Source organism: Mobula hypostoma, chromosome 28 (assembly GCF_963921235.1).
Source record: "Mobula hypostoma chromosome 28, sMobHyp1.1, whole genome shotgun sequence".
Lineage (NCBI taxonomy): Eukaryota > Metazoa > Chordata > Chondrichthyes > Myliobatiformes > Myliobatidae > Mobula > Mobula hypostoma.
In genome coordinates this window covers 6368305-6382577 of record NC_086124.1, presented here as the reverse complement: position 1 = coordinate 6382577, position 14273 = coordinate 6368305, and the positions used below count along the sequence as shown (strand labels likewise).

General features: G+C 44.5%; 1 long non-coding RNA gene across 2 annotated transcripts in view; it reads right to left on the bottom strand.

Moving 5' to 3' along the window:
- LOC134338876 (uncharacterized) overlaps positions 1–3814 on the bottom strand; it is a 42040-nt gene extending 38226 nt beyond the window's left edge. For both annotated transcript variants that reach the window (XR_010016299.1, XR_010016298.1), the window contains exon 1: positions 3368–3814. This is a non-coding gene — a long non-coding RNA (uncharacterized LOC134338876). The remainder of the gene's footprint in view (positions 1–3367) is intronic.
- Between the last annotated feature and the right edge of the window lie 10459 nt (positions 3815–14273).

Genomic DNA, 14273 nt, shown 5'->3' with positions numbered 1-14273 from the left:
TTTGGAGTAACTAAGTATGTTATGCTTTCAGTTGTTGCAATGAGGAAGCTGGAGGAGCGATGGGATGGGAGAGAACTTCGCAGTGAAGTCACACTGGTGTGTAGGCTGATGATTGCAATGGAATGAGAGGTAAAGTTAGAAATCTTCCACTTTATAGTATATCTTCATGAGTAGGGGGTAGTTTTCGACATGACAACAGATCAGAGGAATTTGGAGCAGGTGTAGACCCTTTGAGATCAGTCATTCACCAAAACTACAGCTGATGTTCAACCTTACTTCTCTTTCTCTGCTCTACCTCCACACCTCTTGGAACAGAAAGAGGCAAAAATTCTTGCTCCAAATTCGCAGTTTCTGGAGGAGTTTCCTTGATATCCTAAATTTGAACTGACCGCTGAGGATGTCTTCAAGAGATGGTGCCTCGGGAAGGCAGCATTCATCACTCAGGACCCTCACCATAAATCAGAGTTAGGTTTACTATCTCCAACATACGTTGTGAGATTTGTCGACTTTGCAGCAGCGGTACATTGCAACACTGTAGAAAGAATTCCCCTAGGATGCATCACAACCTAGTATGGAAGTTGTCCTGTCCAGGACCGGAAGAAGCTGCAGAAGATCGTGAACATCACACAAACCAATCTTCCATCCTTGGACTCACTTTACACCGCACGCTGTCGGAGCAGAGTTGCCAGGATAATCAAGGACACGACCCACCCAGCCAACACACTTTTCGTCCCTCTTCCCTCCAGGAGAAGGCTCAGGAGCCTGAAGACTCATACGGCCAGATTTGGGAATAGCTTCTTTCCAACTGTGATAAAACTGCTGAATGGATCCTGACCCGGATCTGGGCCGTACCCTCCAAATATCCGGACCTGCCTCTCGGTTTTTTTGCACTTCCTTACTTTCCCTTTTCTATTTTCTATTTATGGTTTATAATTTAAATTTTTAATATTTAATATCGATTTGTAATCCAGGGAACACGAAGCGCAGAATCAAATATCACTGTGATGATTGTACGTTCTAGTATCAATTGTCTAGCGACAATAAAGTATAAAGTATACATGATAAATATAGAAAAGAAACCGAATTATAGTAAGATATATAAATAGTTAAATTAAATAAGTACTACAAAAATAGAAATAAAGAAAATAGTGAGGTAGTGTTTATGGTTTCAATGTCCATTCAGAAATCGGATGGCAGAGGGGAAGAGGCTGTTTCTGAATCGTTGAGTGTGTGCCTTCAGGCTCCTGTCCCTCCTCCCTGATGATAACAATGAGAAGAGGGGTCTTCAGGCTCCTGTCCCTCCTCCCTGATGGTAGTAATGAGAAGAGGGGTCTTCAGGCTCCTGTCCCTCCTCCCTGATGGTAGTAATGAGAAGAGGGGTCTTCAGGCTCCTGTCCCTCCTCCCTGATGATAACAATGAGAAGAGGGGTCTTCAGGCTCCTGTCCCTACTCCCTGATGGTAGTAATGAGAAGAGGGGTCTTCAGGCTCCTGTCCCTCCTCCCTGATGGTAGTGATGAGAAGAGGGCATGGCTGGGTGATGGGGATTCTTAATGACAGACGCTGCTTTTTGAGGCATCACTCCTTGAAGATGTCCTGGATACTACGGAGGCAAGTGCCCATGGCTAAGTTTGCAACTCAATGCAGCTTATTCCGATCTTGTGCAGCAGCCCCTAGCAGCCCTGCCCCCCCCCCGCATACCAGATGGTGATGCATCCAGTTAGAATGCTCTCCATGGTACATCTGTAAAGATTTGTGAGTGCCTTTGGTGACATACCAAATCTTCCCAACCTGGACATGTTCTCTTGTCATTATTACCATCAGGGAGGACCTCCAAGAGGGCCATAACCTTGTCGTAGTTTAGAGGCTTGCATGCCCTCAAAACCCTGCGAGCAATGTTGGCAGGAGTCAGGGCTTTATGCATTGGCTCTTGGTAGGGTCAACCATGTCAATTAGGTCAAAGGGTAAAGGCCAGACTGAGAGTGGACTACCAGTCTTCCGGCTTTGGGGGTTCAGCTTAGGGTTGATAACCCTGACTGGTAAAACTAAATTGTTAAGGAAACAGCGGTACATCTGGACGCGACTGTATTCCTGAGTCTCCACCGGGGGTTGCATGGCTGACAGTGAAAGCCGAGAAGATGCTACTGAGGCGATGAAGGAAGCACTGAACACCACCAGTGAAGGAGGAGCTTCATTGCTGCCCTAAACACCAGTGGCATAACAGACTTTTAAGTAATCAGGGAGGATGTACAGGAGCCTGAAGACTCTCACTCGACGATTCAGGAATAGCTTCTTCTCCACTGCCATCAGATTTCTGAATGGACATTGAACCTGTGACCACAGCTTTGTTGTTTGTTTTTGTAATTTATAGTATTTTTATGTCTTTACGCTGTATTACTGCCACAAAGCAACAAATTTCACATCATATCAGTCGGTAATAACTCTAATCCTGACTTTGAATGAAATCAATGAGGAAGTGATCACAGCTTCCAACGTAGCAAATCCCAAAGATTCAGCATTCCTTTCATTTATTTATTAATCTAGTTATTTAGATTTATTTGTTTACTTATTTATTACTGCGTGGAATTGGCCCTTCTGGCCCTTTGATCTGCACTGCCCAGCAATCTCTGAGTTAACCCTAGTTTAACCACAGGACAATTTACAATGACCGCTCCTCTTATCAACTGGGACATCTTTGGACTTTGGGAGGAAACCTGAGCACCCGGAGGAAACCCACGCGGTCACAGGGAGAACGTACGGACAGCGGTGGGAACTGAACCTGGGTCACCGGTGCTCACTCACGGCTAATCACTACGCCACCGTGCCCGCCCCAGAGAATTATTCGTCCTCTGGGGCGGGCACGGTACAAAATCTCAGTACAAAATGACCCCAGGACTGGACGTGAGGAGGGAGCTGACCCAGGATTTCAAGTCAAAACGTTGAGACTTCCTCTCCTCACCGAGAGATTCAGATTCATTAATTTCTCGCGTCTGCTTTGAAGCATCCAGAGAGATGCGCTGTTTGCTTTAACAGCCAACACCAAGCTAGGGATGTGCCGAGACAGACTCAAAAAGTGTCACCACACAATCAGGCTCCAACGTTAGCATGCCCACAGCACTCGACAGAGCAACACAGAACACAGCACACAACAAAACGACAACAGCACAACAAAGCAACACACACAAAGTGCTGGAGGAACTACGCTGCTACTCTCAGTCTGCAGTAGAGACCCATATCAGAATCAATTCACTCACATACGTCATGACATGTGTTTTTTTTTGCAGCTGTACAGTGCAATACATAAAATTACTACAGTACTGTGCAAAAGTCTTAGGCTGACTGGTTAATTATATATAATTTTAAACATACCTGCCCCTCCAGCTTCCTCAGGTAGATCGTTTCACACACCCATTGTCTTCTATGTGCAAAGGTTTTGCCTCAGGTTCCTTTCAGATCTGTCCCCTATCACCTTCCATTCATGTCTTCTCGCTTTAGATTTCCCCCACCTTGGGAAAAATACTGGAACAATCTAAGATGCTGGAAATCTGGAGCGACACAAAGCACGCTGGAGGAACTCAGCAGGTCAGGTCGCATCCACGAAGGGTAATTAATCTGCCAGTGCTCCAGGCCAAGACCCATCATCAGTTCTGACGTTTCGGGCCGAAAGCCAAGTCCTGATGAGAGGTTTTGGCTCGAAAAGTCAACTGCTCACTTCCCTTCATAGACGCTGCCTGACCTGCTGTGCTCTTCCAGCGGTTTTTGTGTGTTAGGACATAGAACTTCGAGCTGTATAGCACCGTACCCTTCAGCTCAGGATGCTGTGCCAACCTACCCCACTATCAAACTAACTCTTCCCCCCCACCCCCCACACTGCTCATAATCTCCCATTTTTCTTACACCCATGTGCCTATCTAAAAGTCGATTAAATGTCCTTATTGAATCAGATTCTATTTCTATCACCACCCTAGCAGGGCGTTCCAGGCACCCACTGTCATGTAGTTAATATTTCAATAATATATGAGTAATCTTATATATATATATATGTTGATTAAGCATTCATGTTCATTGAAATAAACACAGGTAATACGTAAAAATATGTTACTTGCATACATCATGATGCTACCACAGATACGTGTGCTCCTCACCGAAAGTAAACCCCAAGTCACACCCTTATTTTGGACTTCCCGCGTCTTCCCTTGTAATAGCTTAACGTTTTGAAATTACAAAACCGGACACCCATCAATTTCTGCGTAAAAATCCTGCTTTTGACACCTCCCCTAAAATTTCCTCCGTTCACCTTAAACAGGGTCCTCTGGCATTGACCATTGCAACCTTGATAAAGCCACACACACAAAATGCTGGAGGAACTCAGCAGGCCAGGCAGCCTCTATGGAAAGGAGTGCAGTCGACTTTTCGGGCCGAGACCCTTCGGCTGGATAAAACTGTGCTGGCTGTCTACTCGACCTATGCCTCCTTCAAGTCCTCCCTGATCCTCCTTCATTTCAAGGAAAAAGGTCCAAGCTCACTCAAGCCTTCCTCATAGGACATTCCAACATCTCCTGCAGCCGCTTCAGCTCTCTGGATCTCCTTCATCCATTAGCATGCTCCTTCGAATCTCAATCTGTTGAGATTAACCGCTCCACATTGATACCTCTGCTTTCAGATGCCTGGGTCCCCAAGTTCTGAATTACCCACCGTATACTTCTCCCCAGCTCTGCTCTCTGCCCCCACCCCTTTTAAAATGATCAGAGGCAGAATTATCACCAACGTAGGCCTTGATAGATGATTTTTCTGGGCTTCCACTCTCCAGAGTTCAGAAGAATGAAGAAAAACCTTACTGAAACCTATCAAATGTTGAAAGAGCTTGATAGTGGATGTGGAGAGGATGGCTCTGGCCTCTGCTCTCTGGAATTTGGAAGAATGAGGGGTAACCTCATTGAAATCTATCAAATGTTGAAAGGCCTTGATGGAGTGGATGTTGAGAGGATGTTTCCTATAGTGGGGGAGTTAAAGATCAGAGGATACGGCCTCAGAATAGAGTGGCGTCCTTTTAGACTGGAGATGAGGAAGAATTTCTTCAGCCAGAGAGTGGTGAACCTGTGAAAATTCATTGCCATAGGTGGCTGTAGGGTCAATTCTCTCGGTATATTTAAGGCAGAGGTTGATAGATTTTTGATTAGTCAGGGCGTAAAGGGATACGGGGAGATTGGAGAAGTTTAGGGCTGAGAGGGAAAATGGATCAGCCATGATGAAATGGTGGAGCAGACTTGATGGGCTAAATGGCCTAATTCTGCTCCCATGTCTTGTGGTCTTATGGTCTAATAAGTGGATTCATTATCCATTCAGAAATCTGATGGCCGAGGGGAAGAAACTGTTCCTAAAACATTGATTTTGTCTTTAGGCTCCTTTACTTTCTCTCTGAGGGTTGCAATGAAGAGAGGGCATGTCCTGGGCATTGGGGTCTTTAATGTTGTAATTGTATCTACCTCAACCATTCCTCTGGCAGTTCCTTCCACATAACCACCACCCTCGGTGTGAAAAACCTGCCTCCCCCCTATCCCCGTGTTTTCTTTTAAATCTTTCCCCTTTCACCTTAAGCCTATGTCCTCTATTGTTAGACCTCTCTATTTTACGATAAAGACTGTGACCACCCACAGTATTTATTCTCCTCATGAATTTATAAACTTCCATAAGGTCACCTCCCAGCCCTCCTGGCTGCAGGGAATACAGAACCAGTTTATCCAGTCTCTCCTCGACTGGCCTATCAAAAACAGTAATCAATAATTGAAATGTGCAAGGTGACTGCATTCCGGCTTTCTACCATTTACTTTCTGCTCTTTAACCCTCTCGAACTTCCTACTTGGTTCATCTTGAGAGGGCACCCTTGTTATGAAATGCCAGGATACCGGATCATCCACTTTCTGTTACAGAAGAGTACAGACAGAAACAGGCCATTCGGCCCACAATGTTGTGCTGAATCGGCTAAAAAGCAAATCGAAAACGCCCAAGCTCTAATCCCTCCTCCCTACACCATGTCCATATCCCTCCACCTTCCTTACATCCATGTGCCTATCCAAACGTCTCTTAAAAGCCTCTAATGTATTTGCCCCTACCACCAGACCAGGCAGCACGTTGCAGCCATCCATCACGCTCTGAGTAAAAAACTTATCCCTCACATCCCCATTGAAATACCCCCTCTCACCTTCAATGCCTGCCCTCTGGTATTAGACATTTCAACCTTGAGAAACAGATACTCTCTGTCCACTCTATCTATGCCTCTCATAATTTTATAAACCTCTATCAGATCTCCCCTCAGCCACCAGTGCTCCAAGTTTGTCCAGCCTCTCGTGATAGCACATGCCCTCCAACATCCAGGCAGCATCCTGGTAAACCTCTTCTGCACCCTCTCCAAAGCCTCAACATCCTTCCTAAAGTGGGACGACCAGAACTGTATGTAATACTCCAGATGTGGCCTAACCAGTTTTATAAATTTGCAACATAACCTCTTGAGTTTTGAACTCAATGCCCCGACTAAGAAAAGCAAACGTTCTATAAGACTTCTTAACCATCGAATCAACCTATGTAGCCACGTTCAAGGAGTTATGAACTTGGATCCCAAGATCTCTCTGCCCAGCAACACAGTTAAGGATCTTGCCCAATGTACTGTCTCCTTGCATTTGCCCTATCAAGGTGCAACACCGCATACTTATCTGGGTTAAACTCCATTTGCCATTTCTCTGCCCATATCTGCAACTGATCTATATCACGCTGTATTCTTTGTCAGTTTTCTACATTATCCACAACTCTACCAAAACTTGGTATCATCCTCAAACTTACTAACCCACCCATCTATTTTCTCATCCACGTCATTTATATACGTCACAAACAGCAGAGGTTCTAGTACGGATCCCTGCGGAACACCATTAATTACAGACCTCCAGTTGGAAAAAGCCCCTCCAACTACTACCCTCTGTCTTCTGTACGCAAGCCGGCTCTGAATCAAAGCAGCCAATTTGATGTGGACCCGATGCACCTCAATCCCTCCCATGAGGGATTTGGTGAAAAGCCTTACTAAAATCCATGTAGACAACATCCACTACCCTACCCTCATCAATCTCTCTCGTCACCTTGTCGAAAAACTCAATCAGATTGGTAAGACATGACCTGCCCTGCACAAAGTCATGCTGACTCACCCTAATTAGGCCGTGGATTTCCAAATGCTCACATAATCTATCCCTAAATTTTTTCTCCAGCAATTTCCCTGCAACTGATGTGAGATTCACCAGTCTACAGTTCCCAGGATTCTCCCTTGTACCTCTCTTAAATAGAGGTAAAACATTAGTCACTCATCAGTCCTCTGGGACCTCACCTGTGCTAAAGAGAACATGAAGATACTGTCCAAGGCCCCAGCAATCTCGTCTCTTGCCACATGCAATAACCCAGGGTAAATCCCATCAGGCCCTGGGGACTTATCCACCTTATTACTCATTTCCTCCTCCTTGACCTCTAAATGCCTTAACGTACTTGTACACTCAGCTCTGATCTCCTGGTTCCCCGTGTCCTTTCCCTTGTTCCTTTGCTAAACTGGCCATGTTAAATACTTTTCTAAAATTTATATTTTATTTTCAGATACAGCATGGTATCAGGCCCTCCCGGCCTGCGCTGCGCAATTACACGCATGTGACCAATTAACCACAACACCGACCTGCACATCTTTGGAGCAATTGAAGGAAACTCACGCGGTAGTGGGAGAACATACAAACATCTTAGACAGTGGCAGAATTGAACCTGCGTGGCTGGTGCTGTAGTAGCATTAAGCTAACCACTACGCATGGTAACAGGCCCTTCTGGCTCAACGAGCCTGCGCCAACCAATTACACCCACATGACCAATTAATCGGTCTCTTGACCCGTACATCTTTGGCACACTCGGAGGAGACAATTAGAGCCAGGTGACCATTCATTCAGCTCCATCATGGCCGCTGGCCTCCACAGCATCCAGGACATCTTCAAGGAGCAATGCCTCAAAAATGTGGCATCCATCATTAAGAACCCCATCAATCAGAACATGCTCTCTTCTCATTGCTACCTTCAGGGAGGAGGTACAGAAGCCTGAAGACACACAATCAATGATTCAAGAACGGCTTCTTCCCCTCTGCCGTCCGATTTCTGAATGGATATTGAAACCATGAGCGCTACCTCTCTAACTTTTTTGTATTTTTATTTTTGCACTACTTATTTAATTTCATTATTTAACATATATATATATATATATATATAAAATTACTGTAATTTGCAGTTGTTTCTCTCTGTTATTGTGTATTGCATTGTCTTGCTGCTGCAAGGACAACAAAGTTTACAGCATAAGTCAGTGATATTAAACCAGATTCTGATTCTGACTAGTGCCGTTTTGGAGCTGGTTGGGTCAAAAACTTTCTGTGGCTTTTTTTTTGATCCTCTGTATTGGAGTCCCCACAGGGGTTCACCTACTAACCTGTCCGTCTTCGGAATGACTGTGAAACTGCAGTGTTTTGTAACTGCACATCTGTCTCACTAATGATCTTAAGATAGAAAAATCTCTCATCCTCACTCCACGTGCCTTATGTGCAACTCCAGTGTGGCTGGTTCTTAAAAGGACTGTGAAATTGTCGGTTGAAGTACTTTTTTCAGTAGGCATCCCAGGATGGGTAATAAACACCAGCGATAATCACTAGCTATGAATAAATCATTTAAAAATAAAAATCAGAGCAAAGCCAGCTACGGTGGGAATGCTGGAGTCTGTGCTGGGTTAGGGGGCTGCTCTCCAGTGTTCGCCCCGGAGGACAAGCTGGATTGCCTTTGTCTGCGGATGACCCAGTGTGAAATGGGGAACTGCTACGTGCTTGTTCTTGCAGAGGCGTGGCTCCAGGACAATATCCCATGCACCATTAATCTTCAGGCCATGCCACTGAGAGATTTGCGCTATTATTATTTGTGACTGCTTGTGCAAGTGTAACTCCATGTGCTTGGTGCTCTGTGTGGGTGTATGTTCTGCGCTGAAATGCTACTTTTTTTAGCTGTGTACACGTGTATGGTTGAATGACAATTAGATTCGAACTTGAACTTGTCTCACACAAAAAGAAGACTGAATAACTTTGAGCTGCCAGGCTGAGTGCAGGACTTTGACCTGAATCGTTGACAATTCTTTTCTCCTCACAATGTTGAGCTCCCCCAGCAGATTGTTGGTTGCTCCAGATTCCAGTCTCTTGTGCCTGAAGTATCTTCACCTTCAGGATTGTGCACCTGGTCACGAGGAGTACAATCCCCAAACCCACTTGCCCCCCAGTCAATTCATTTGGTCCTGAATGCATCCTTGACCCCCTTCCACTGGGCAGAAGGTACCGTACCATTAGGACAGGAACTGTTATGATAAGAAACAGCTTCATCCCCCAGGCTGTAAGACAACTGAACTTCCTGCCTCCACCCTAATCTTCTCACATACAAAGTGCCGGAAGCATTATACTGTTCACTTTTTAACTTGTGTCATAAATACACATTATTTTTTGTGAATTCGTTTGTGGTAATATTACTTTAACTCTGCCATGAATGGTTCCAAGCTTGGCTGTGACAAGAGGAGGGCTGGGCATAGGGCTAGCAGCCCCATCCTGTGAAAACTCAGAACCACAAAAGCTCCAAAGACTTCACCTCTGGGAGAGGAAGGATCTTTGATGGGCTACATCTCGAAAGACTGGAAGACTGGCCCAGGACAGAGGAATGGCGAGCTGCTGTCAGCACCCTAAGTGTGATGGGCGTAAGAAAAAGATTATTATTATATAAACACAAAAATGTGTTGATCGGATTTCCAGCATTTGCAGATTTTCTCTTGTTCTGAATATCTGCAATGCTGGAAATCCAAAACAGCACACACAAAATGCTGGAGGAACTCAGCTGATGTGCTTTGTGCGAATGAGTTATACACTTTGCTCTGGAGGAACGTTGGTTCGTTTGGCGCTGTACATACGTTGGTTGAATGACAATAAACTGAACTTGCACTTGAACTTAAACTCTTAAACTTTGCTGAAGTTCTCTGTGGCACAAAGAATCAGCATCTGCGCAAAAGGCTGAGTCCTATCTGCAATTAAACTACTGGTTTACAGTGTACGTCATAGAACTGTAGTCACCGAGTACAGGAACTGTCCCTTCTGACCAAATAGTCTGTGCCGACCAAGATTCCTATTCAGGCTAGTCCTATTTGACCATGTTTGGCTCCTATCCCTCTAAACCAGGAGTTCCCAATCTTTTTTATGCCATGGAGGAATTTCTTTAGCCAGAGAATGGACCCCTTTGCTTAATTGGATCCCTTGCTTAACGATGTTGGCCCATGGCATAAAAAAAGGTTGAGAACCCCTGCTAAGGGTCATCCATTTAGAATAGTGATGTTGTTTTTTCACTTAGTGAGATACAGCATGGAACAGGCTCTCCCAGCCCTTGGAGACGAGCTGCCCAGCAACCCCCCGATTTACTCCTAGCCCAATCATGGGACAATTCACAATGACCAACTAACCTACCTACCAGGGTTGGCACAAGGTGTTAGATGCCAGAAGTCCCACACCATCAGCTCCTTCCCTTCAACCATCTGGTTCTTGAACCAACCGGAGATGAGGAGGAATTTTCTTTAGCCAGGGAGTGGTGAGTCTGTGGAGTTCATTGTCACGGGTGGCAGAAGAGGAATATTTAAGGCAGAGGTTGATGGATTCTTGACTAGTCAGGGCATGAAGGGATAGAGGGAGAAGGCAGGAGGCTGGGGCTGAGAGGAAATTGGATCAGCCATGATGAAATGCCAGAACAGACTCAATGGGCCAAATGGCCTAATTCTGCTCCTATATCTTATGGTCTTATGTCTTACATAACTATCCAACTGTCTTTTAAAAGTTGTTATTGTACTAAATTTAACCACTTCCTCTGCTGGTCAATTTCATAATTGACAACCCTCTTACAAAGAAGTTGTTCCTTACATTTCTATTTTATCCTTTCCCGCCCCCAACTTAAATCCTCTAGCTCTTGATTGTCCAGCTTTGGAGAAAAAGACTGTATGGATTCACTCTGTATATGCCATTCATGATTTTATTCTTCTCTGTCAGATCACTTCCCCTCCCAACCATTCTGCTATGGTCCAAAGAGAGTAGTCTTCTCCTGTTCAATCTCTCCATTTATACTCAGTGGCCACTTTATCAGGTTCACCGGTACACCTGCTCGTTAATGCAAATATCCAATCAGCCAATCATGTGGCAGCAACTTAATGCATTAAAGAATGCAGACATGGTCAAGAGGTTCATTTGTTGTTCAGACCAAACTTCAGCATGGGGAAGAAACGTGATCAAAGTGATTTTGACCGTGGAATAATTGCTGATGCCAGATGGAGTGTTTTGAGAATCTCAGAAATTGCTGTTCTCCAGGGATTTTCACACACAATAGTCTCTAGTTTACAAAGAACGTTGCAACAAACTCAAGGCGTCCAGTGAGCAGCAGACTTTGGGTGAAAACACCTTGTTAATGAGAGAGTTTAGAGGAGAATGGCCAGACTGGTTCACGCTGACAGGAATGTGACAGTAACGCAAATAACCACAACTTACAACGGTAGGGTGCAAAAAAGCATCTCTGAATGCACAAAATGTCGAGCCTTGAAGTGGATGATGTTGTGTATTTAATATTTCAGTAGCATTTGAGTAATCTTGTAAGTATATTGTTTGGTAAACTTTCTTGTTCATTTACATAATTCATTACAGGTTATATGTATAAATACGTGAATTGCATACGTCGTCACGTTACCATGTGATATGTGCGTCCCTCACCTTAAAGTAATGAACAAGTTAAGACTCGCATTTCAGATTCTCTGTCTGTTCCTTTTAATTAGTTTAACGTTTTGAAGTCACGAAAAATAACAGATGGGCTACAGCAGCAGAAGACCACAAGCATACACTCAGTCCTGGCAACATCCTTGTGATTTTTTTCTACGTTCTTTCCAATTTAATAACTGGAAGTAAGGAGAAGTTTCATGGCATTAAACAGCTGGCTTTTAGTTCCTGGGTGTCAACATCTCCAAGGATAGGTCCTGGGCCCAATACATCGATACAAATATGAAGAAGGAAGGCTAGGAGTTTGAAGACACTTGAAATCACCAAAGCTGCAAACATCTCTAGAGAACATTTTTTAGATTATTTAGATTACGAGTCCTTTTTTATTGTCATTTAGTAATGCATGCATTAAGAAATGATACAATATTTCCTCCGGTGTGATATCGCAAAACACAGGACAGACCAAGACTGAAAAAACTAACAAAACCACATAATTATAACATATAGTTACAACAGTGCAACAATACCATAACTTGATGAAGAACAATCCAGGGGCACAGTAAAAAGTTCAAAGTCTCTCAAATGTCCCACATCTCACGCAGACGGGAGAAGGAAGAAAATTCTCCCTGCCATGCCGACCACAGTCCGACTCTGAGTCGTCTGAAAACTTTGAGCTTCTGATCAGCTCTCCGACACCGAGTACTGAGTACCATCTCTATCCAAACGATTCGACCTCAATCTCAGTCACCAACAGCAGGCAAAGCCGGGGATTTTGAGGCCTTCCCTCCGAAAGATTCCCGATCGCGCAGTAACAACAGCAGCAAACTGGTGTTTCAGAAATTTCTCCAGATGTTCCTCTGTGCTTTCACGTCTGTCTCCATCAAATCAGAATTGTCCATGGCCCCTATTTAATGGATACGATATCATATAATGGATACGAGGACTGTGCACGCACGGCGTGCCGCTCTCTCTCCTCCCACCTGTACATTTTGACTGGTTACATCACAGCCTGGTATGAAGCCTACAATGGACAGTATCGTAAGAGGCTGCAGAGGGTTGTAGGCTCAACCATCTGCACCGTCAAGGACATCTTCAAGAAACGGTGCCAGAGGAAGGCAGCATTGGTCACTAAGGTCCTTCACCATCCGGAACATGCCCTCTTCTCATTACTACCATCAGTGAGGAGGTACAGCAACCTGAAAATGTGCCTTCAACATTTTACGAATTGTTTCTTCCTCTCCGTCATCAGATTTGTGAACAACCCATAAACCCATGAACACTTCCTCATTAGCATTCTTATTCATTTTTGCAATTTATAGATGTTTGTCTTTGGTGCCACAAAACAATAAATTTCACATCAGTGACAAAAAGGCTATAAAACCATAAGATACAGGAGCAGAATATGCAAACAGTAAATATGGAATAAAAAGAGAAAAGAAAAGTGAGTTAATCAGTTTGTTCTGATATGGCCCATCTGGAGTAAGAGATGTTGAAGCGGGTCGATAGTTCACAGACTTTAATGCAAACAAGATTTCAGAGGAAGAGAAAACAATAAATGTTAGACCAAACAGGGCTGTTATCTAAAACGTTCAAACAGAAAATTAAATGCCAACACTGCGGTTGAAAGGAATATCTAAATATAAAATGAATACTGCTAGTCTTCAGGGTCAGTTGACTTGACAGTCCACTTTTTCAGGCAAGGCCGAATGCAAGCAGGCAGCGTAACGTTGCTGTGCTTTGTTCAAGTCTCAACAAACATGACAATGAAAAGAAGGGTGTTAAATACCACCATAACCAAATAATAATTAGCTGACACGTCCATATTCATGAGCGCAATTGCCAGATCTGCTGCACAGCTGAGTCCATGGTTGTGACAGAAGTAGTGCCCGTTCAGAAATCCGATGGTGGAGGGGAAGAAGCTGTTTCTAAGCTGATGAGTGTGTGTCTTCAGGCTCGGCATTGATGGTAACAATGAGGAGACGTCTTGTCCTCAGTGATGGGGGTCGTAAATGACGGATGCCGCCTTCTTAAGGCATCACTTTTTTGAAGATATCCTTGATGCTGGGGAGGCTAGTGCCCATGATGGAGCTGGCTGAGTTTTTGCAACTTTCTGCCGCTTTTTCTGATTCTGTGCAGATATTTGAATGCCCTCCGTGACCCACCTGAGAGTCTTTGGTGACCTACCAAGTCTCTTCAAACTCCAAATGAAATATAGCCACTGTTGTGCCTTCTTTGTAGTTGCAAGCTGACCTATCTCATTCCTGTACACCTCCTCCTCATGATCTGAAATTCTACCAGCCGTGGTTGTGTCAACGGCAAATTTCAGATGTGCCTAGCCGCACAGTCTTGGGTGTAGAGAGAGTAGAGCAGTGAGCTAATCACGCAAACCTTGAGGTGTGCCGGTGCTGTTGGTCAGCGAGGAGGAGGTGTTATTTCTGATCC